At 43.5% G+C, this 24,805-nt stretch overlaps 1 protein-coding gene across 3 annotated transcripts in view; it reads left to right on the top strand.

Moving 5' to 3' along the window:
* Window positions 1-7,499: 7,499 nt before the first annotated feature.
* RPH3A (rabphilin 3A) overlaps window positions 7,500-24,805 on the top strand; it is a 216,520-nt gene continuing 199,214 nt past the window's right edge. For 2 of the 3 annotated variants that reach the window (XM_074321946.1, XM_074321942.1), the window contains exon 1: window positions 7,501-7,700. The gene's annotated coding sequence lies outside the window, so the exon portion shown is untranslated. Of the gene's footprint in view, window positions 7,701-24,805 lie in introns of all 3 variants that reach the window. The other variant, XM_074321945.1, reaches the window with a different exon arrangement.

Raw genomic sequence — 24,805 nt, 5'->3', positions numbered from 1 at the left:
TTGCCTTCCCTTCTCCTCTACCAGTGCTTCCTGAGGTCACCTCCCCATATAAATTATTTGTGCTCATATCTTTGTCTCTGCGTGTGCTGTTGGCAGAGGTCATTGGGAGGCGGTGACCTCTCCTTGACCCTCGAGCTGGACCTGGGCAATGTGAAGCTCCTCACCTGTGCTTGGAATGTCCATTCTGCCCACTATCCTACAGCTGGAGCGATTTTCAAGGGCACGACCTTGCAAGGACAACGTGTTGTTGAGCCCATGGGGATGGTATACGTGACTGAACCCGTCTGTGTTCCCTCCACTGGCCTGGAGGACCTTACGCACACATAGACACCCTTACTAAATTCACCCAGCAAGGCTTAAATGACAGCCTGCGAAGTCTGTCCTTACTGAACGCTGAAATGTCTCTCATGAGAAAAACTGCCTTCCGAAGTAGCCGTAACCATTACTGCCTTGAAAGGAGGTGTCTGTGCCATGATCCAGAGTATAGCGTGTCCAACACTTGATGAGTCTGCTAATGTATCATCTTTATTCAATCACAGGAGGATACAAAGTGAACACCCTGTGTGACCCAACCCCCAGCCTAGGGGACTTAATAATAAATCAGTGGTTCCGACCGTGGGGCGCTTGGTGAAAAAAAATCATCACTTATTTTGTGAATCATTATCTTAATCTGTGTTTTCGCTTACCTGTGCCTGACTGTTGCTGTGGCATCTGCCTCTGATGCCACCAAACGAGCCACCTGCATGCCAGCAAATCCCCTTGCTGACCGCTCGGAAAAGGCGGTGTCTAAGATCGTAAGAGCCCGTCACTGGGGCTGGAGTGTTGGAAGGGATCATGGAGAGGCCCTGACCGCTGGTTTACCTGTAACGTGGCCAAGCCAATCGGAGGCTCTTCACCCTCCCGTGTCCTCGGGATGTCCCATCGTTCTGCCCACGATCCCACAGGGGGAGCCATTTTCAAGGACGCAGCGCGGCCCAGAGAGCAACATGCTGTTGAGAAATCAGGATGGTGTATGTGGCTGAACCCAGTTGAAACCTCTATATACGCTTTTGAGGTTCTGGCGGGCGGGTGCAGAGACCTGTTCATCTTGTCGCATCCAAGACAAACCTCGGGTGTGAGTTCCCTGGCTTATTAACACCGCCACCTACCCATGGGACGTGGCCTGCCTCTCCTTGCTCTCAGGTCACCGGGCTGGTTTACGAACCCCCATCTGCTTCCAGAGGAACCCAAATTAGGGCACTCCTCACAGCATTTAAGATAATATCCCAACTCCTCATCTGGTCCATGACGCAGGTAAAATCTGGTCCCCGGCTACTGCCTCCTTCAATGCTCAGACACACAGTTCTGTGGCCTCCGGGCCTTTCAATGGGCTCTCTGCCCTTCTGGTTTCATTTATGGGCCATTTCCCCAGAAGAGCTTTGTGTCACTCCTCTGTCTAAACTCTGCATCCCACTTACCCCCTCTGCCAGTTCCCTGTTCTTTCCTTTCCTACTTATATTAGCATTTGTTATGATATCATTGTTTGTCTGCTTATTTGTTCAATTGCCTACATTCTTTCCCAAATTGTGAACCTCTTTCAGGATAAGTATCTGTCTCATTCACGTTTGCATGTCCAGAGCTCCATAAATATTTATTCAATGAATGAACACAATGTTATTATTGTCCCCTTTGCAGAGAGGAAGAAACTGACCTTCAGAGTGGCTGCCTCATTTGCTCCAGGTCACACATTTGGGAAGTGAAAAGGTCCGGATTCAAACCTAGCACTGTCTCTTTGATCTAGCGGTGGAATTGCCGAGTCGTATGGTAAGTGTATCTTTAACTTTATAAGGGGCTAAAAACTGTTTTCCAAAGTTATTGTGTCATTTTTGCATCCCCACCAGTAATGTATGAAAGTTTCCATTGTTTTATGTCCTTGCCAACACTTGATGTTGTCAGCCTTATTCATTTTAACCATGCTGGTGGGAGTCTCATGAGTGCTCATGGTGGTTTTAACATGCATTTCCCAAATGATTAATATGTTGAACATCTTTTCATGGGCTTATTGGCCATTGACATATCTTCTTTTGTGAAGAAAACCTGATTTGCTGGGAAGACATATGGCTCAATTATGGGATAAGGTGAAAGGAAAGTGAGATCGGAGAGAAGAAACCAGGTTAACTTGGGGGTGGAAGGAGAGAGGGCAGTTGTGAAATTAAAAAATTAAAAGTTGAAGGAGGGAAAAAGTAAAGAATATTATAGTAGGAAGATTTGTCCACTGAGTATCTCCAGCATTGCCCCTGCGTGCCACGTAGTAAATACCTAACACATTTGTTGAATAAAAGCAGCCTTATGATATTTTTATTATTTGTTCAATGACTGCCCTCCCCTCCTTCACTCCACCCTTCTTTCCTTCAATATTAGAGAGTGTGTCCTACATCCATGGAACTAGCTGGAGGCATGAGTAGGGTGGTAGAATGGTCAGAGGCAGGTGCTCTGGTCTGAATGTTTGTGTCCCCCCAAAATCCGTATGTTGAAACCCTAATCCCCAATGTGATGATGTTTGGAGATAGAGCCTTTGGGAGCTAATTAGTTTGGATTAGATCATGCAAGTGGAACCCTCCTGGTGGCATTAGTGTCCTTGTAAAAAAGAGGAAGGAGACAGGACGTGTGTGTGTGTCTGTGTGTGTGCACGTGTGTGCACACCAAGGAAAGGCCATGTGAGGACATAACCAGGAAGACGGCCCTTATCAAGAGCTGGATGGTGCTGGCACTGTGATCTCAGACTGTCAGCCTCCAGAACTGTGAAAAGTAAATGTTGTTGTTTAAGCTGCTTTCTTTATGGTGTTCTGTTGGAGCAGCAGAACTGACTAAGGCAGCAGGGAAGTGTCAAGAATTCGGAAGGCATGGACTTGTTCTCTAAGGAACTCACAGTCCCACTCACTTCCTAGGACTGAGATACGGGCTGTACAGGGGCCTGTAACACCCAACTGGCCATCAGTTTATGTACCGATCAAGAAAATGTGATATGTATCCCAACAATGGAATGTTACTCAGCCATAAAAAGGAATGAAATACTGACACACGCTATGACATGAATGAAACTTGAAAACATGATGCTAAGTAAAAGAAGCCAGCCACAAAAGACCACACATATTGTATGAGTCCTTTTATATGAAATGTCCAGAATGGGCAAATTTAAAGGGACAGAAAGTGGGTGCCAGGGGCTGCAGCGGAGGAGAGTGGGGGAATGGAGAGAGACTGCTTAATGAGTACAGCTTTCCTTTTGGGGTGGGGAACATGTTCTGGGACTAGATCGTGGTGATGGTTGTGCACATTGTGAATGTACTAAATGCCACTGAACTTGACACTTTAAAATGATTAACTTTATGCTATGTGAATTTTACCTGAAAAAGTAAAGTGCCGGTAAACAGAAAAATGATTCCTTATGGGGCTTATTCTAGTTAGTGCCAGAAACCTTTGCAGCGGATGCAGATTTCCATGCCTGATGTGGGGCTGCTGTGATGTCCCCACCCAGGGGCGCCATTCCTACAGTATTTATCCTGCGTGAGTGGCGCCCCCTAGAGCTGCTAGACGCGGCCGCTGTGCTTTTCGGCCAGAAACCGATCTGACTTGCTGGAACGTCAGTGCCTCCTAAACCTGTGGCTTTCTCCCCTCTCCAAAAGGCCCAGGAACCACGGATTGTGGCCCTGATGATCCAGACTCCGATTAGGAAAGCAGCGTTAGAGGCTGGGGCACTGGTGCCGGCAGGTGAGCGTCCCTAGCCCCAGGATGGCTCCTGCGCTCCTTTCAGAATTTCCGTCCTGGGGTTGTCAGGCTGGTTCCAGGAGCAGAGTGAGGAGTGCTTGGTAATTGCACTGAGCGGGGTACATTGGCTTCCCAATTGCTGGACAGTTGAAGTTATTTGATGTGGGAAAAACCTCTGCCCTGCGGAACTGCCTCCACGCTACTGCGGGAACAGAGAGCACAGGTTGGCACTAAGTTAGACCGGATGCCACAGACGCCTCTGTTCCTTTTGATGTTAGCCATTTCCTTCTGGGCACAGCTGGCCCAGGACCGGCACTTAAAAATAATCACCCTTATCAAAGTGTCACTTATGTGCAACATTAATGCTAACAAGGGTAAAGTTTATGCAGGTGTGATTTCTGAGCAACAATGCGCGCATTGTAAGTGAGTTTGATGATTTTTGACAGATATATATACACCTATGCAACCACCACTCCCGTAAAGATACAGACCATTTCTATCATCCCAGAAACTTCCCTCATATCCCTTTGCCATTTATCACCACTCCCTTAACCCCAGACAACCACTGACTGACCTGCTTTTTCCCACTATCGGTCCCTAGAATTCCATATAAATGGAATCATTGGATATGTAATAGTTTCTGTCTGGTTTCTTTTGATTAGCATAATGTTTTTGATATCCGTGTTGTTGCGTGTATCAGTAGCCCTTCCCTTTTCATTGCTAAATAGTATTTCACTATATGGATATACCACAATTTGTTTATCTGTGTACACGTTGATGGACATTTGGGTCACTTCCACTTTGGGGCTTTTATGAATGAAGCTGCGGTGTGCAAGTCTTTGTATGGACATATGTTTTCATTTCTCTTGGGTAAATGCCTACGAGTGGAATTGCTGGGTCCTATAGCTGCAGGTTGAGCTCTATAAGAAATTGCCATCCTCTTTTCCAAAGCCGTTGTACGATTTTGCATTTCCACTAGCAGTTCCAGTTGCTCCATATCTTTACAAACCCTTCTCTCATCAGCCTTGTTAGCTTTAGCCATTCCAGGAGGTGGGTGGTGGTATCTCATTAGGTTTAATTTGCATATGCCTAATGATTAATGCTGTGGAATACCTTTTCATGTACTTATTGACCATTTATACACTTTTGTGAAGTGTTTAGATATTTTGCTCGCATTTTAATTGGGTTATTTGCTTATTATTAGATTATAAGATGATATATTCCAAAGGTAAGGGATGAAGTTATTCAAGATTCTCAGTATGGTGGGAGGGGTTCCTAGCCTCCCTTGCTCTCTGGGGTCTGGCTAGGATAACAGAGAGAAGGGCTTTTGGTAATGTAACTTACGGTGGAGAAACAGACAGAGATTACTTTAGCATAAAACCTCAAACTTTAGTACTCACGAGAATCAGCAGAAGGACTGGCTAAAACATTTTCAATTTAAGCGTAAAGGTTTTCTGGGAGCCCCACCCCAGAGTGCCTGATTCAGCAAATCTGGAGTGGGGGCCAAGAATCTACAATTCTAAGCTTCCAGGTGACGCTGGTATTATATCAGCTGCTGGTATTATATCAGCTGCTGGTCTATGAACCGCACTTTGTCCTTAAAGATGCTTGAGGCTGAAGTTAGACCACAGTGAGGACCTCTTACTCCTTCCTCTTGTCCTCCAAGTTGTGGTCTCTGAAGCCCCTCCCTCTTCCTCTGCCCACCCACCCATCCCACCCTGCAGAATAATTGGATGAAATGGGATGATTGACAACCCACATTGTCAATCTGGAGAGTATCAAAGGGGTCCCCGGCCAAGGGGCCAAGGGGTCAAGGAAGAGGGAAAACAGCAAGGAGGAGAGCTTTCCTCACTGACCTCCGAGGGGTAGACACGCCAGTTGCCCTAAAAATTAAGAACAGAAGTCATAAACTGGCTGCATCTGGCCTGGATATGTGTCTCTTTTTCTATTTTTTATTTTTTGGGGGGATGTTTTAAATTCTTTTGAATTAGTTGCTGCCATCTATAAGTTGACAATAATGTAGGATCCTTTTTGTGGCTAATGGTTGCAACCAAACCCTTCTAAAACGTTCATGTGAAAGGTACAATTATGATCATAAAAAATTGTTAATGACTTTGGTGTTTGACTTTAAGATCTAGGAATACATTTGGGGACAATGAGATCTGGAGGGACACCAAGACCCTATCAGGAGTGGGAGTGTGTATATATAGGTATGTATGTGCTCAAGCACACATTTCTTCTTATGTGTGTGTTTATTGAACCAAAAGACTGCACAACCCTAATTGGAAACTTAACAGTAAGATATTTTGATTTTGCACGCAGCTGGTAAGAGGGAATTTACAAACTACAAAGAGTAAAATATAAAGAGGCTTAAAAAAGAAAGAAAGAAAGAAAGAAACTGAAAGGAAAGAACACCTATGGTGCCAGTAACTAGGGACGGATAAAATAAAGAACATTTTCGATTTTAGTTAAACCTTTAGAATTTTTTGAAGTGAGAAAAATAAATGAGAAAAATAAGGAGGTGGAGTGAGTGTGGGAGAGGGTAGTGCCAATTTAGGTGAAGCTAAAAATTTAAATTCTTGTTAAGCAATCCCAACAAATTGGCGTTCAAAGTGTGCTATTAATAAAAATGCCTTTTCAGAAAGATGATTTGGTGTAAACCACTTTTTCCCGTTATGCTTTCCTTTACCATACTAAGGCAGTTGAGGCATAAAGACTGGGTTTGAATTTCAGTTTTGCTCTTTATTAGCTGTGTGACCTTGGCCAGTTTACTAGACCTTTCTGAGCCTCAGTTTCCTCATCTGTAAAATGGGGATAAGGACAGCTACTTCTTGGGAAAACGGGAGAAAATTCAGCATTAGGCCTTCGGCCAAACTCGAAAGGTCTCCAGAGGCCCAGAAGATCTTGCAAAGAGAGAAGAAAGTCTGGTGGAAACTGACTAACCAGAAGAAACACCTGTGTCAATGGCCCACTGCTTGTGAGCTCCCACCTCTAGGAAAATGGGCTCAGCATGGCCCAAACTTCTTATTTCTCAAAGAGTTACTGAAAATCCCCACATTTATGTGATCTCTTAGTTTGTTGGGCAATTAATTCACATCTTTCTAAAACATTGACTAAACCCAACAGAACGTATTCTGCAGGCCACACGTGGCCACAATCCTCTCTGGTGGGCATCACTTGCCTTAAAAAGGAAGAGGACAAGATGGTTTCCACACTGGGAACATATTCCGTTCCATTTCAGCTTTGGGGAGGGTGTCATGCTGAACACAGGCAGACAATTATAATAACGAACATGACTGAGTGCCTCCTGTCTGTCAGACACTGTTCTAAGCACTTCACCTAAGAAAATTCATTGAATACTTTCAACAACGACTCTATTTCATTTGGGTCACAAAGGGGTTAATACACCAGCTGAAAGTCCCCTTTAGGCACTTGAAATCACCAGTTAGAAACCCTGCACATTGGAGCTAGCAGTTTCAAAGACTAGAGATGGTGGTTGACTCCCCAGGTCCCCCAGCCCCTTGATTTTTCCTTTGAGGACCCTTAGAAGAGGGAACAATGTTCCTAGTAGAGGGATAGCGGTGCGAACCCGCAGGGGCCGGAGACCGCTGTGTATTTGGAGACGAGCAAACTGAGGGAATGAATGCCTGGGGGAGGGAGGAACGTGCGAATGGGTTCTGCCCGCTGAGAGACGCACCTGCAGAGACAACTTTTCTCGCGACGGGCGTGGAGGTGGAGGGAGAGGGGGCGGTGGTCTTCCTAACCCTGGAGCTTGGTTCATTCCTCTGCTCCCACATTTAAGGGCTGAGCGCGCGCACGTGTGTGTGTGTGCGGAGAGCATTGGTGATCGAGGGTCACGCGCAGGTGGCTTTGCCGCGGTGGTGGCGGCGGTCGCAGAGACGACACCGCTGGAGCAGGCGGAGGAGGGACAGCCGGCCCACCGTCGCTGCGGGCGGGTAAGGTGGGCAGGGCGGCGGCTGCGGGGAAGGGGTCGGGCCACCGCAGGTCCGGCCTCCCGGGGCGGCAGCCTGCACTGGGTTAGAGGTCGTGGGGCGTTATCTGGCGCGAAGAGGGGGATGTAGGACCCTGTCCCCGGGCATGAGGCTGCTGCAGCTGGAGGTTGCTCTAGAACTGGGGGTGGGGCGACAATGGAATTGGACCGCGGCGGGGAGAAGGCGCAGGACGCGTGGGATCCGACTGGGTTTCGGGGGGCGGGTCCCTGCAAGGGTGTGCGAGTGGCGCGTCCGGGCGCGGGAAACAGGTGGTCGCCGGGTGCAAGCTGTCCCTCAGGGTGCAGTGTCCCTCCTCCCCAGGCTGACTGGGGGTTAACAACTCGCCGGGTAGCCACAGAGTATCGGGGGTGCGCCTTCTTCAGCGGTTGCCTGGAACCATCTTCTCCCCCCCCCCCCATCCCATTAGGCCCTGGTCAAGGAGTAGGAAGAGAGGAGAGTCAGAAAGTGCTGCAGTCAGGACACTTAAGAGACTGGGCATCTGCTCGTGTGCGTCAGATTTTCACCCCCGTCCTCACTCCCCACCCCAGGACATTTCATCTTCCGGGGATTGTAGTTCCATAGCTAGTCAGACGGGGTCTTCCTGGGCTCCCCCAACCACAGTGCCTTTTTATTTCATCAGCGAAACCAGGGGTTGAAAACTCAGGTGCATCCAAGGACCTGCAGATAAATAATGATCCCAGCCCTTACCTGGTCCCAACTGTGTGCCAGGCACTGTCTAAATATCTTTACACATATTCTTTACTTAATCCCCCAACCCCCTTTCCCCCAGGTTGCTACTTGTGTTTACTCCCATTTCACAGATAGGGAAACTGAGGCACAGCAAGGTGAAAGTCACTTGCCCCAAATCACATGGATAGGAAATGCCAACCCAGCATGGGAACCTAGGCAGGGTGGCTTCAGAGTCCACGCCCTGAACCATTGTGCTGCACAGAGCAGATGGAGTGTGGGGCCACATGGAGGCCCCCCTGGGGAGACTCATCATTGCCAGGCAGGATTGTGGGCCCAGTGTGGCCAGATTGTCCAATTTCTTGGGAAGCCAGAAATTGGGAGATTTATGTAAAATCACCTTTATGTTTTGGAAATTAATTTAAACTTAAAAACACCTTTTTTAATGAAAAGTTTCAGACATGCACGGAAACAGTATTAAGGGAAGCTAGATTTAAGAAAATTTAAAATGTTTAATAAGACTGCATGAGTCAAATAAAACACATTCAATGGTGACCTCTGCCTTAAACACCTCAGCGTGCGGTTCTGGCCCAGCAGGATCAGCATCACGAGGGAGCTGGTTAAAAAGGCTGCATCTCAAGTCCCTCCCCAGACCTGCTGAATTAGACCCTGGATTTTAATGAGATCCCAGCTGACGCATATACATATTAAAGCTGGAGAAGTATGTTCTAGGCCTCTTTGCCTGGACGCGTTTTATTAGCCTCCTTCCTGATGAGTCTTCCTGTCTCCAGGTTCACACTCACCTCTTGATGGACTATAGTTGGAGTTCTTGTCTTAACTCCCTAAAGCTCAGGTCTGGTCCCAGATAATTGGTGAAGGGAAGGATTTTCTTTAGGAAGACTTGGTTACATTACACAGTGAAACTGCCAGTGCTCACACAACTTCAGCCTCTTTAGGACACTGAGCTGTTCCCCCTTACAGGATTGTCTTGAAAAGGAAATGAGGTAATATAAGTGACAGCATTTGTGTATGTTTATTAGTCAGGACTCTTTCAGTTAAAAGAGATACCTTAACCTGGCTTTGGCAAAACAAAAAGCAAACAAACAAAAAGGGACTTCGTAGCCTGATCTGAAAAGACTAATGGGGAGGATTTCAGGTATGGCTAGATCCAGGGTCTCAAACAATGTGTTTGGAACTTGATCTCTCTCAGGAAGCAGTAGGGGCAGTGGGAGCTGGGTCACCTGGATCAAACAGCTTAAGACTGGGAGAATGGTGGTGTTTACCCACATTAGTAGGAATAAATGCTTGCTGGAAAACTAGATGTCTGTTACATAATTGGAAACCATATTTGTTATCATTACTTGTGTTTTTGTCTGGTCTTCCCTACTAGAAGTTCCTCGAGAGCTGTGACTCTGTCTTCCTCATCTTTGCATCCCCACATGTCAGACACACTGCATTTCACATAATGATGCTTAGGAAGTACTGAATCAAATGTAATTGACTCAAGTAGAGATTCAGTGTCTTAGACACCAGCCCCAGGCAAGAATTCTCTCTCCCCTTATGAGTTTCAGTGGAAGTCATTGTTCCTAAGCTTGTAGTATAAAGAACATCACAGACTCTGACGTTGGACGCCTTTCTTTCACTGCCACCCCTCAATCCAGTCATTTTGTCCCTTTGCAGGTGCCAAGCAGCTAGGAAAGTGGGCCCAGCATGAGACAATTTCAAACTGCATAGCATTTTATTATGCAAAGGGAACAGGGTTTTTCTCAGTGTAACCCCAGGAATTGTGGATGTGTGTGTATGATTGTTACCTCAGAGCCAGTGAGGAAAACAGAAGCTTTCAAAAGTATTCCCCATTATACTAGGGGCCAGGATTCTTTTGAAAGGCAAAACTATAATTATCAGTAGCTAATAATGAGTCTTAAGAAAGGAAAAGCAAAACAAAACAAACAAAAAGAACCCCCACAGAAAACAATAAAAACCCCAAATCCCAAAACAAAACCAAAAAACCCCAACATCAAAGAAACAAAAAACAACTAAATCCAACCAAAACAACAACAATAATTAGAATGCAGAGAAATCTGGGAAGGTCTACACAAATCTTGTGGAAATACAATGCTTGGAGCTGGCTTTCTGTCCTTTTGATTCAAACTGAATGGGAGAATGAGGTGTATAAACATTGCCTGAGAGGAACTTAAAAAATATGTCTCCTGTGAATTCCATCACTGGGGATCTTGATGGGTTCAGTAAGCTCCTATTAAAAAACAAACAATCTTGTGTACCTGAAACTAATAAAACAAACAAACAAAAGGCAAACATATCAGCCACTCACATTTTAGTCTGAACTAGCCACTTTCTGACAGCTAGAAGTTGCAAACTCAAATGCTTGGAGCATCTAGGCATGAAATGTCAACAAATGAAGCAGGCCAAGCCAGTAAAATACAAAAGTGGTGGGGACATGATGAATTGAAGAACACATGCCCCCTCTATAGCGAGCATCTGCAACTCAGCTCTGGGCAGTCATTACCATAAGAAATCATAGGCTCAATATTACTGTATTTTGGGGGGACAAAAGTTGGAAAGCTAGATTTTTGACATGAAATCTTCCAATTTAAAACAATTTTTACGTTTATCTGTTAGGTCTTAACCTTTCTGCATCACAGCTTCCTTTGATAATCTGACCAAAGCCATAGAGCCTAGAAAATTCACACATACTTTGTGTACAATTTTATAGTGGGCTTCTTTCAGTTCCACTGTGTATCTCAAGGTCAGAACTGACTCCTGCCTTTGTATTTATACTTTCCAAGAGAGGGTGGGATTGGCTGGATTTGCCATCATGAAATATGCAGCACTCCTATTGGGCAGAGTTTCATTCATGGTCTCCCCCTCATGTTGTGATTGGTTGCTTGGGCACTGGTTGGGTCCAATCAGGTGTGGCTGTGGCTGAAGGGCTGGGTGTACCCAGCAAACAGGCTCATGCCACCATACTTTTGGAACAAAGTGTACCAGGGTTACTTTTCTCAGAATTAGACTGTGGGCAGCCAGATCTTTTGAACTTCATGGATTGCTTTCCAGGATGCCTTCTCACTGACATTTCCCCAATTCTCTTTCCATTTGGAAAAACGCCTTCTCTCCCTCACTTTCGTTTTTCTTCTTGTATTAAAAACAATTCTGGTAAAATACTTTTAATGTTTATGATTTAATTGTATTGAAGTAATACAAGCACATAGTTTAAAAGTCAGATTATAACATATTTATAACAAAGTATTAGTTTTCTGCTTCTGTCCTAGTCCATTCCTGGAGACAACTACTTTCAATTCCCTTAGCTTTTTCTTATAGCATTTCCCCATCTTATTTCTGATATTGATTCTGACATATATTTTTAGTTATTTCATTCACTTTCTCACTCATTAATTAATCAATTGATTAATTAAACACATACAAAAACACCTACTACGGGCTTGGTGCTCCCCTGCGTTCTATGAATAGAGGGGTGAGGAAAAGCAGATGCAGTCCCACCTTTACAGAATTCTTCACCAGCACAGGTTTTGTCAGGGAGAAGGGAGGGAGGGAAGGAAAAGCATTTAGGTAGAGGGAACAGCATATACAAAGCCCCATGAAGGATGGGACCATGACAGATTTCAGAACCATTTCCCTGGCCCTTTGGGACTATAGTCTTTAAATGAACCTTCATAGTAGAGACTTGGAAGAGAGGCATTGTGGTTAAGAGCTGGGTGATGGGTTCAAACTTGTCTCCCCAACTCGTTAGCTGTGTGCTCTTAGATAAAACACTTAACTTCTCTGAGTCTCAATTCTCTTGTCTAAAAAAATGCCATTACTAAAGTGTAGTTTTGTGGTAAGCATGGAATGATGTAATTCTTATAAAGCTTTGCCCAAAACCTGCCATATGATAAGTGGTCAAAAAATGCTTGTTGGTATTATCACTACCATTTTTTCCCTTTATTGTATAAATATCAGCTGATAGAGAAAATCCAGGCCAAATCCTGAGGTTGTGAAGGCCAGTCTGTGAAGACGGGGACAAACAAAGCTTTGGTTTGCACTGATGACCACATCTGATATCTTCAGATCGTGGTGGTGAGAGATCACATGGGTTTTGAAAGTCAGAGCTTGGCATTTCCTCTGCCTGCAGCCATTAGCCCTTATTATATGAAGCGCTTCAGAGCTGTGTGAAATTTCACTCTCACTTCCTCTTAGGACTGTCTGGGCAGGAGGCAGAAAATGGATGCTTTTGGGACTAGCATACCTAGAATGCATCAGAAGACTCTGCTTCCATGTCCAAGGCTCAGAATCCTGAGATGCTAGCCTCCCAGAGAGCAGTGTGGGTCATTCTGCCTGGGATTCTAACAACCCACTTTATGTTGACCTTGCTCCTGACCTTGGTGGGCACCCTGATCCCAGGTGATAGTCTGTTTCTGGTTTGTTACAATGATGATGATATGATGTGGGCATTCAAGTTGAAGGAACCAGCATTTATCTATCCCTCCCTCCCCCTCACTTTCTCTCTGTCAGTTTCTCTGTCTTCCCGTTTTTGCCTCTCAATCTCCATTTTGATCTCTTTACCTCTCTACATCTCTGTCTGCCTGTGTCTCAAGCTTTTGTCTCTGTTTCCCTCGGCTTATCTCTCCATTTCTCATTGGACTTAACATTAAATTCTCTTTCTCTTTATCTCTTTGTCTCTTTCTGTCTCTCCTGTGCTCCCCCCCACCCCCACCTTTCCCATCTCTCAAGCCCTTCCTTAGCATTCTATGACTTCATGAAAATAGCCCGGTCCAGTGGAGACCATTTTTAACCAAGGACTTTACTGACACCATTTCCATATTTTGTACGTGAGGACGGTGGGACGAGTTAACCGGTTTGTACGTCGATATAGTTTAGTCAAGATAGCCTTTTTATTAGCAAATTTGTACAGATTGGTTTGCAAGATATGAGATGTGACTAAAATATTAAATTCCTACACAGTCAAAGCACTGATGGATTGGGACGGTAAATTCTAGAAGCCTGTTCTCCCACAGGAACTACACTGACACTCTAACTTAATTCTGCATCCACTGCATTACACACCAGCTTTAAGGGGGAACATTTAAATCCAAGTGCTTGGTGAGCGCCCTAATAGATAAGAACAGTGATAATTACATTAGAAGGCAAACATTGGTCTTTGGTTGCCTCCTGCAAGTTTTCTTACGTTGGGGAATATTAGGGAGAGGAAATGTTTTACAGAGTCTTGACAAAATTAAGATTATCAGCCCTTATGGAAATGAGCAGGTCCACAGATAAACTTGAACAAACTGGTTTGGGGTGAAAGACCCATAGGTAGGTTAGGAAGAGTTTTAAGATTTTCCTCCCCTCTCTTCCTTTGCCTTGAGTTTTCCTCCTCTCTATGTTATGTCTGAGTTGGTAGCCTACTGTGCTTGAACTTGAACTGACATTCAAGACACCTGAGTTCAATGCCAGCTTTGCTGCTCACCAGCTGTGTGACCTTGAGAAAGTGATTCAGCCTGCCTGGTCTTCAGTTTGCTCTTCTGTTGAGTGAGAAGTTTTGAACCAAATAACCAGTTCTAAAATTCTTTGACACACACACCAACAAATGTTTAAATTTTAATACATATTTCGCCCCTGTTACAAAGAGGACAAACTCATTAAATGATTTGAAAAACAAACAAACAAAAAAACTGTAATCCTACCAACCCAATGAGTCTCTGTGAACATTTTGTTTCATTTCCTTTCAGTCATTTTTCGATATTTATTTTCAATATACAGGCTGTTTATATTGTGTTTATACAGGCTGTTTATATATGATACGTCAGTATCCTCTTTTCAGTTGGCATTTTCTCCCAAGTATGTCTCTCTCTTTTTCTCCAGGAGCAACACTTTTAATGGATATGTAATATTTCACCAACCAGCTAAATTTACATAACCACTCCCTGGTTGGTAGGCATGTTGGCTGATGCTAGCTTTTCTCTTTTACGGTTACTTTGGTGGTGGTGGTGGGGGGGGGGCCGAGGGGCTTAGATTTGCTTAAAGCTCCAGGCTGCATTATTCCAGAACTTGAATGGAGAACTGGGGTCTGGCTTCCCAGTGGGCCCACTTCACAGCAGGCCCACTGGATAATCTGGACAATAAATCTATTCAACCTAAAGAGTGTTTTTAATCATTATATTTAATCCCCACATTAAAAAAATCTATGAGCTCGCACATAAAAATTTCCAACTTCGCTTAGAAATTTAAAAATAATGCCAAGTAGCAATACTTAGGTGACACTGAGGAACAACTGCCTCCTTGAATGGCATGTGTCTCCTTGTTTGCCCCAGTCCCCTGAGACCACCCCTCTCATTTCATGGTCCCCGGGGGCATTTGAGTTTGAGACCTCCGGTGAATTTTATTGTATTTGAGCTGAATCTCGGTATCGGGGAGGCCCAGGCTGCGACGTGCTGAACTTTTCACTCTCAGAACAGGACCCAATAAAGAAATCTGGACATTGTGCCATATCAGGCTGTTTTTACAGGTGCTGTGGAAATTGTGTGGCTGAATTTCTGTGCTCCACGTTGTTTCTGGTGATTTGTGCTTAGAAATGAAATTGTTGCTTGGATGCTGCCAGGCTGTAGGGATGGGTAACTTGACAAAACTCCTACCCTGGTTTGGAGAACTCAGGTCTATGATGGACAGTCTTTTATTTCTTTTTACCTGTGCTTTTATGTGTGTCTCTGCTGCATTCTGAAGTCTTCATTCAGGAGGCTTAGCCAGGCCATCCACAGTCAGACCTTTCCCAACACATATCGAAATTGTAATTATATCCTACTTATGTGTGTGCATCTCTGCTGGCATAAAGTAAGTGCTCAATAAACAGAGATAGCTCTGTGGCAGAGATAGTAATGCTCATCAAATTTGTCCCTGTTTGTGCTCTGTTGTATTTCCAGCTTCCGCTGCAGTTAAGTGGGGCCCTGTGACTAGTTCTGACCAATAGGCTGTGCGTCACTTCCAGGCCTAAACATAGGAAAGTGGGTGTGAATTCTCTGTGTGCTTTTTTCTGCTGTGTCAAGTGTGAAGGCCTCATGTTGAAAATGTAAAGTCAGAGTATCATTTTAAGCTGGATTTCTGACTTACCCGGACCCACAGCAGACTGTATGTGAGGGAGAAGTAAACTTTTGTTGTATTAAGTCACTGAGATTTTGGTGTGTTTGTTACTGCAGCATAACATAGGCTAAGCTGATTGATACATTGTCTATTAGAATTGATGAGCAGGGATGACACAGACATGACTGCAGAATGTTTTGACAGCCGGTGCTCAATCAATATTATAGAATGGATAAAAAAATTAAATACGGCTTGTGTTTATGGACAATATATATACACTCAACTCCTTTTTCATGGGATGGCACATTAGAGTAGAAGGACACCTTCCTGGGGAAGACAAAGAAAATGAACAGTTATTGAGTACTGTCTATTATGTCATTTATTATCCACATTTAAAGATGAGTAAAACGAGCTCCAGGAAGATTGATTGGGCAGTGTGCCCAGAGTCATAGAGCGATTTATTAATAGCACCTACTTCTGCCAGAATGCCTCTTTTCCATCTTTTCAATGGTGTTTAGGTCTTAACTTTAATGCCTCCTCCAGGAAGCCTTTCCTGATCACCAGGTTAGATTACGCCTCCCTGTTACATATTCTCCTAACTCCTGATACTTCCCCCACATAGTACGTAACTTCCCAGTAGATTTTAAGTGCTCTGAAGGTAGATCCTGTGTCTGTTGGCTCAGTGCTGTATCAACCACAAAACACCAGTGTTAACTGAGAGTGAAATTTGGAAACCCCAGGTATAAGAGATGCTAACTGCTCTGAAGAAAATGACCCAGCCATCCCATTCCTTTGACTACTGGAGAGAATATATACACGTGAGTGAGGGGAACGGCTCAATAAGCCATGCTGCATTCTGGCACGGGCTACTCGGCAGCCAGGAAAAAATTTAGGTAGGATGGTGTGTGCAAATAAGGGAAGAGTCTCTGAATGTATCTGTGAGTGAAGGAAACAAAATGAGGAATATGTTAAGTATGTCTGTGGCCTCTTTAGAATTAATTTTTGTGTGTGACGTGAGGTAGGGAGTCAAGGTTTTATTTCTAGTCTTGTCCATATGGATATCCAATTGATCCAGCCCCTTTTATGCAAATGACCCAGACTGCAGCCTTTGCTGTCAGGTGGCTGTATATGTGTGGATCTGCCTCAGGACTTTATTTTGTCTCATCCGTCTATTTGTCTGTCATTAGGCAAACACCACAATATCTTTATAACTATAACTTTAAGACTTGAAATCTGATGGCGTAAGTTTTCCAACTTTTTCCTCCTCTTCCTTCTATATTGCTTGATTTTGGTTAGGTTCTTTGCATCTCCATGTAAAACTTCGAACCAGCTTATAAATTTCAATTGAAAAAACCTAGTAAATTTTAATCGGGATTCCACTGAATCCATAGATCATTTTGGGGAGAATTCAAATCTTAATCCACGGACATTTCTCCATTGATGTAAATATTCTTTAACTTCTGTCTGCAATGTTTGTAGTTGTCAGTGTAGAAGTCTTGATTTGTTCCCAGGTTTAAAACAGTTTTTGATTCAGTGTAAATGATACTGCATTTTAAATCTCCTTTTTCTGTTGTTTGCTGCTGTGGTGGTATACGCACAGAGGGATGCCACTTACGTTAACCTTGGCCTACACAGACCTTTTCCACGACCTAGTCTATCTGTGTAAATTCATAGGAACAAGTCTTGAACCGTACACACCAAACCGACCAGAGTTGGTAACTTCTGGCGGCAAGGAGAGGGAAACTGGGATTCTTGAGGGATGGTGTTGTTCAAAAGGGACTTTATTCTTACCTGTCACGTTTTAGTTCTTATAAAAAGGGACATGTGTTAATGTATTACTTGTGTAATTAAAAATCTATTCAAAGAAAAGAAAAAGCAAATGATTTCATCGCCAAAAAAAGCCTGGCTGAGAGTATGTGTGTGACTGATGAAATGGGGGAGACCAGGGACTCCCTCCCACCTGTCAGGAAGGTGCCTGGGTCAGGATTGTAATTAAATGCACAACAATCTGATCAATTGGGTTGTCCTCGGAAGAGAGAATGTGTTCTCTCAGGATCTACTGAAATGAGTCCAGAAAGGCCAGACTGATCAGTGAGTAGGTCCAGAACCATCCAGAACAGAGAATTCCTTGATTTACAAGCATCAGGCAAATCCCTAGAATGGAGGGCTCAATATTATGATCTCCCGACTGACTGTGGTGGCAGGACCACCCATAAGGAGGCCCTGAGACAAGGGTTTGAATGCAAGGAGTTTATTGGGCAAGTGATTCCATGAAGCACTCGTAGGGGATGGAAGTGAGACAGAGAAGGGCAGTAAGCAGTCAGTTTTTGCTGAGGGCAGCTAGGCTCCATCTTGCCAGGGACCCACGGGAGGCGGTGTAGCACATGCTTTAGAGTTGCCCACGGTGTGGGTGAGGAGGTGCTTGTCCTGCCCTCACACTGGTCATCAGTTGAGGCCTCTCCTGGGGATGTTATCATGTTAACGCCTCCGACCTGGTCTACACAATGGCTTAGCCTGCTTGGGCAGCCAGAGAAAGCCCTGGAGAAGACTCATAAGTTGTGGACTTAGTGTACAAAGAATGGTGAGGGGAACACCAGGAGTGTACACCGTGGCTTCCTGTGTAGATTGAAACGAGGGAAAAATGTGCCTGGTGGAGAAGATGAGTTTTTGTCCCCTGAGCACTTCTGGTTCTCAACAGCGACCAATAAATGGGCACTCTGATCTATGCATTGTTCTCTTGTGAGTTTGGCTGGTGTGATGCAAGAGAGATGGCCCCTTTTGGGGAGTACTTGGCAAAACAGAATTTCTTAGAGCAAATTGGTAACTGCAAAGTGAAAAATATTGCACCAGGCAGGGACCATGAATAAGTGGGCAGGAGTGGGGAATAATGCACAGGAAGTGCTTAGCTCGGTGCCTGGCATATAGTAAGTGCTCAATAAAAATTACCTATGACAACAGCAGCAGCAGAGACTATTTCTGGGGACAGCTTCAAGGAGGAAGTGGAACTCGAGTCTAACTTATTGAAGGATGTCAAAGAAATTAGGCCATTAAACAGGAAGAGATTAAAAAAGAAGTTTCCTTACCTAACACTGGCCTCTTGTATAGACCTTGTAATTCGGATGACAGTCATTTTCTATTAATTGCAGCAATGGCGATTTCTTAGAGGTGAGGTTAATTGGTAATATGGTGTGTAACATCTTCCTGTCGGATATTTTAGATGCCAGTAATTAACCTCTCTGTTCCAGGGGACAGCCATTAATCATCTATGTTTTTGGCATTCTGCTGTCAGCATCTTTGCACAATGCCCGGTGCCTTGGTTTTGTCACATTCGCAGGGCTGACGTGGGGGAATACAAAAGCAAGTCGTCGTCATCTGTGTAATGAGACCAAGGTGACTATCTATTAATGAGGCCAAGATGAGAGCTGGTCACCCATCGGGCACTGTAAGGTCCAGTGCTGGGTGCTTATGAGCCTATGGGAATGTCTGCACCCTAAAAAGAAGTGTGGCTTCTGAAATATGAAAAGAAAACCATGAAATTAAAAAAATATATATTTTATTTTTTCCAGCTTTAGTGAGGTATGATTGACAAGTAAAAATTGTATATATTTATGTTATACAAGGTGATTTTTTAAAGGTGTGCAAGTGATGATTTAATGTATATACATATATATTGTGAAATGATTGCCACAGTCAAGTTCATTACCACACCCATGATGGCATATAGTTGCCATTTTTGTGTGTGTGTTGAGAACACTTAAGATCTGTGTTCTTAGCCGATTTCGAGTCTACAATATAGTATTATTAACTATAATCACCATGAACTTATTAGATCCCCAGAAATTATAACTGAAACTCGAATAACTTTTTTAACTTACAACTGAAACTTTATATCCTTTGAGCAATAGTTCCTCATTTTCCCTACACCCCCCAGTCCCTGGCAACCACCTTTCTACTGTCTGATTCTGTGAGTTCAGACTTTATATAATTGAAATTGATACATGTTTCATTTCATGAAACATTGGATATATTGTAACATACGTCCACTAGTCAATGGCAACTCAACTCTCAGTTTTGGGTATATTATATTTTATGTGGTTACATTTTTTCTTTTTAAATTACAGTTGACATTCAATATTATTTTGTATTAGTTTCAGGTATGCAGCATAGTGATTAGACATTTATATAATTCACAAAGTGATGCCCCCAATTAGCCTAGCATCCACCTGGCAATATACTTAGTTCACACAACATTATTGACAATATTCCCTATGCTGTACTTTACATCCCTGTGATTATTTTTTAACTACCAATTTGTACTTCTTAATGAGGTGATGTCTCATTGTGGTTTTAATTTGCATTTCTCTGATGATTAGTGACATTGAGTATCTTTGAGATTCATTGAGTTTATTCTTGTATATGGTGTAAGAAGGTGGTCTAGTTTTATTTATTTTTGCATGTATGTGTCCAGTTTTCCCAGCACCTTTTACTGAAGAGACTGTCTTTACCCCATTATATATTCTTGCCTTTTTTTGTCGTAGATTAGATGACCATATAGGTGTGGGTTAATTTCTGGGCTCTCTATTCTGTTCCATTGATCTATATGTCTGTTTTTATGCCAGTGCCATGCTATTTTAATTACTATAACCTTGTAGTATAGTTTGATATCAGGTAGCATAATACCTCCAATTTTGTTCTTCTTTCTCAAGATTGTTGTGGCTGTTCGGGGTCTTTCGTGGTTCTATATAAATTTTAAGATTATTCTAGTTCTGTGAAAAAATGCCATTGGTATTTTGATAGGTATTGCATTGAATCTACAGATTGTTTTGAGTAGTATGGACATTTTAATGATGTTAATTTTTCCTATCCATGAGCATAGTATATGCTTCCATTTATCTGTATCTTCTTCAGTTTCTTTCTTCAGTGTCATGGTTTTCTGAGTACAGGTCTTTTACCTCCTTGGTTAAACTTATTTCTAGCTAATTTATTTTATTTTCTTGATGCAATTGTAAATGAGCTTGTTTTCTTAATTTCTCTTTTTGATAGTTTGCTAATGGTGTATAAAAAAAGCAACTGATTTCTGAATATTAATTTTGTATCCTACTTTACCAAATTCATTTAGTAGTTATAATAATTTTTTGGTGGAATCTTCAGGGTTCTCTCTATATAGTATCATGTCATCTGCAAATAATGACAGTTTTACTTCTTCCTTTCCAATTTAGATGACTTTTATTTCTTTTTCTTGTCTAGTAGTAGCTATAGCTAGGATTTCTATATGGTTACATTTTAATATTTTTATATGTGAGGTAATGGCCTCTACTATCCAACAGTCCAGGGTTTAAATGTGATCCTACCCTTGGCACGGGCTGCTGATTGGAATTTGGTTTGTAGGAAGTTGACTTATGAATTAATGGGTTAGTTAGACCTTGGGATATCATGGCCTTTTTCCATTGCCCACTTGATTTTTTGGATATTCTTTAGAACTTAGAAGTTTTAATTGCAAAAGTAAACTTATGCTTGTTGGAATAGCATAATAAATATAACCAGATATAAAGAAAAATATTAGTGATGTCCCATCACCTTTTCCCCCTCCTTCTGATATTAAAAAAAAAAAAAAATGCAGCTTTCCCCAAACTTCCTAGGGGTTCTAGAGATTTCATATATACCTGTCCTGCTCCTTCCCCTGTAGAATGGGTAACAGTCAGGCCCTCTGTCTGCCAGTGAAAGGGAACTTTGTTCTCTCTACTCAAAACACTGACACCCAACGTGTGGATTTTCCCCTTACATCAAGCAATTCTCCCAACTCTCAGGACACCAATGGATTGTTCTACAATTCAGTTCTGACACTAACTACCCAGAGTTAGCACAGACCCCACTGGTGAGGGGCTCAAGCCCACAAGACCCCTCCCACCCTTCAGATGCTAATTTCAAGTCCCAGGTTGTCACCTGTGTTTCTGACCAACCGGCTATAAATCAAGGGTTCCCACAACCTCCTCCTTAGGTTCAATATTTGGTATAATAGTGCACAGCACCCTTTACTTACATTTACCTTTTTATTATAAAGGATACAGAGGAACAGCCAAGTGAAGAGGTACATACAGTGAGGGACCCAAGTGCGGGAGCTTCTGTCCCAGTGGAGTTGGGGGTGCCACCCTCCTGGCATGTGAATATATTCACGGACCTGGAAGCTCTCTAAACCCTGCCATTTAGGGTTTCTGTGGACATTACATTACAGGGGTGTGATTGATGAACTCATTGGTCATTGGTGATTAATCGCCTTCAATCTTCAGCCCATCTCAGTTCCTTGAGGTTGGGGAGCATGGTAGGCACTGAAAATTCCCACCCTCTAAACATGCTTTGGTCTTTCTGGTGACCAGCCCCTGTCCTGACACTCTAGGGGTTCCCAGCCACCAGACGTTCATTAGCACCCAAAAAGACTCTTCGTCTCTCCAGGGACCCCAAGGGTCCCAGAAGCGCTAGTGTCAGGAACAGGGAAGTAAGACCAAATATTGTATCAGAGGATGCTCCCAGCACCCCTGTCACTCAGGAGATTACAAGGGTTTGGGGCGCTCTGTGTCAGGAATCGGGGGGTGGGGCAGAGACTGAACACCTATGTCTTACTGTGTCACAACCTCAAATTACCCCTGTGACTTCTGGTAAGTGGCGGGGCCAGCCTGCGCCTCAGCCTGTGGTGTGCACGTGGGCTGACAGCAGTGCCTGCTTCAGGGCTCCTGGGAGCACAGAGTCAAATGCACGAGGACCTTGTACCTGGTGTGCTGCATGCACTCAAATAAGTGCCCTGTTTCCTCACCTTGAACCCTGAGCCCGGCAAACAGCGATCGCAGAACACAGATGCTACATCATCGCGGTGCAATTTCCCCAAGTGTGCAGATTTAGGGCACTCCCTGGGGGTACAATTAGAATCAGATTTGGGGGAAGATTCATCCCCTTAGTCATCTGTTTTCCTCCTCTTCATTTAAATACAGGCTATACTGCAAGTCACTCTCCCCTGGTGGGCCGCGTAATGAATGCCAGCTCTGATACTCCTGCCTGGCTGAACAAGGGCTCATTATTACTGATACCAACAACTACCGTTTCCTGAGTCTCCCTCTGCCAGGCTCTGCCCCGAGTCCTTTTCTAGCTTGTGGTCTGGAGTCAAGCATTCTCAGGGACTGTAAGTTCAAGTTCCACTCTCACCTCCTCTGAGTAGTCTGTCTTTGGTTTTTTTTTATTCCCCTTCGCCTTTCCTCTCCTTTAAAAAAAATTTTTCAATCACAGTTGACGTTCGGTATTATTAGTTTCAGGTGTACAGCGTAGTGGTTAGACATTTATATAATTTAAGGAATGATTCCCCTGATTAGTCCAGTACCCACCTAGCATTATACACAGTCATTACCATATTATTGACTATATTCCCTATGTTTTACTTTACCTCCCCATGACTATTGTGTAGCTACCAATTTATACTTCTTAATCCCTTCATCTTTTTCACCCTGTCCCCCCAACCCCACTCCCATCTGGCAACCGTCAAAATGTTCTCTGTATCTATGAGTTTGTTTCTGGTATGTTTGTTTATGTTGTTCCTTAGATTCCACATATAAATGAAATCACATTGCGTCTGTCTTTCTGTCTGACACTCCACTCAGCACAGTGCCCTCCAGGTCCATCCCTGCCACCGCAGATGAGGAGAACCCATTCCCACCCATGGCCGAGCAATAGTCCATATACGTACCACCTCCTCATTATCCATTTTCCTGTTGTTTTTCTCTTTTAATGAGTGACTTTTATAACATTCTGGAGTGTTCTGAGAACTTTCTTCCCCTCTTCCTGATTCTTCACGATCTCTCAATCATTGAGATTGTTGGGTGATATTTGGATGAAATAGTAATAATGACAAGGGTCTGTTTAACTTATCCTGTGTGTAACTCTTCATTCAGAGTTTTCAAAGATCAATTGACATGCAGCATATGACTTGATTCTCATAAACCCCATTAAAAAAGTGGGAGCAAGTGATACAATCTTCTGGGTGTTGGACCACCGCTTATCTACGTCTCTTTTTTCTCTTAGTACCTCCTTGGCGCTGGCTTCTTCTCACCCACAGGCGCCTTCTGTCTTCCTACTGGATCTTACAGTAGGCGGAGCCTGTGGTCTTGGAGTTGTAGGGGAGAAAAAAACCTTTTCTTCTACCCTCTTAGATTCTGTCAGTGAGGCCTGTGAATTAAACTGACAAAAGACATTAACAAGAGAGAAGGCATAGTGATTGTCTTCATGTTAGTATTTTTGTGTGTGCAGGGCTTCACAGAAAAGAAGGGAGAACCCAAAGAAGAGATTAGACTCGGGGCTTTATATACCATTTTAACAAAGGGTGATAAATAATGAGAAGTGACTAGACTAAGGAAAGGGAGTTTGGGTCTCCTACGGGTGGTAAATCGTAGACAGATGACTACGCAATGTATGGTGGATGAGGGTTGTTTAGTAAGACTTGTCATGCAGACTCAAGTAATCTCTGGTGGTGAGAGTTCTCATCTGTCTGGGAGAGGGGAACACTTTTACAAATGGAAACTTATGCCACCTTTACAAAGGGGAATTTACGCCCCGCATTTTTAGGCAGAAAAGGGGGGAGGGCAAAGAGCTCTTCCTGTGTTGGCTGCTTCTCTGTTGCCTTCAGCCCAAAATACTCCTTCTGCCAAAGTTGCATATCTGGGGGTGGCGTGTTCTGATCCCCTTCAGAGTTAGTGTTCTCATTCGCATCCACTCTGGTAGAAAGAACATCGGTTTGTGTTAGACATGGGTTCACACTCCAGCTTTGCCATTTCATTTACTTAGCTGTGGGTAAGCAACTTTAATTCTTTGAATCTTGGTTTTCTCATCTGTAAAATGGGGATAAAAAATGGTACCTACTTCATAGGACTGTTCCATGGATTAGATAGTACATACTCATAAAAAGCGCTTAGTTCCGTGAGTAGCAGACAGTCAGCACTCAAAGGCACCTCACATTTCTAAACACACCTGTCCTTATAGATGCCACTTCCCCAAGATCCCAGCTTGCTGTGTGACTTGGAGAAGTTCCTTGCCTCACGGCTGTATTCCCTTGAAAAATGAGTGGGCTTGATTGCATAATTTCTGAGGTTCCTTCCAGCTCTAATAATTCACCCTCAGATTGCCTATGCAGCACACCCATAACATTTATTTAAATAATCTATTCATTATATCCTGCTTGCCATTGCTTGCTGTAATAATTTTAGATAATAGTTGCACAGAATTCATAGAAGCCAGAGAAATTGTTCAGAATG

This window comes from Rhinolophus sinicus, linkage group LG16, assembly GCF_036562045.2.
Source record: "Rhinolophus sinicus isolate RSC01 linkage group LG16, ASM3656204v1, whole genome shotgun sequence".
Classification (NCBI taxonomy): domain Eukaryota; kingdom Metazoa; phylum Chordata; class Mammalia; order Chiroptera; family Rhinolophidae; genus Rhinolophus; species Rhinolophus sinicus.
The sequence above is the reverse complement of the archived record's forward strand: the minus strand, read 5'-3'. Positions and strand labels throughout refer to the sequence as shown.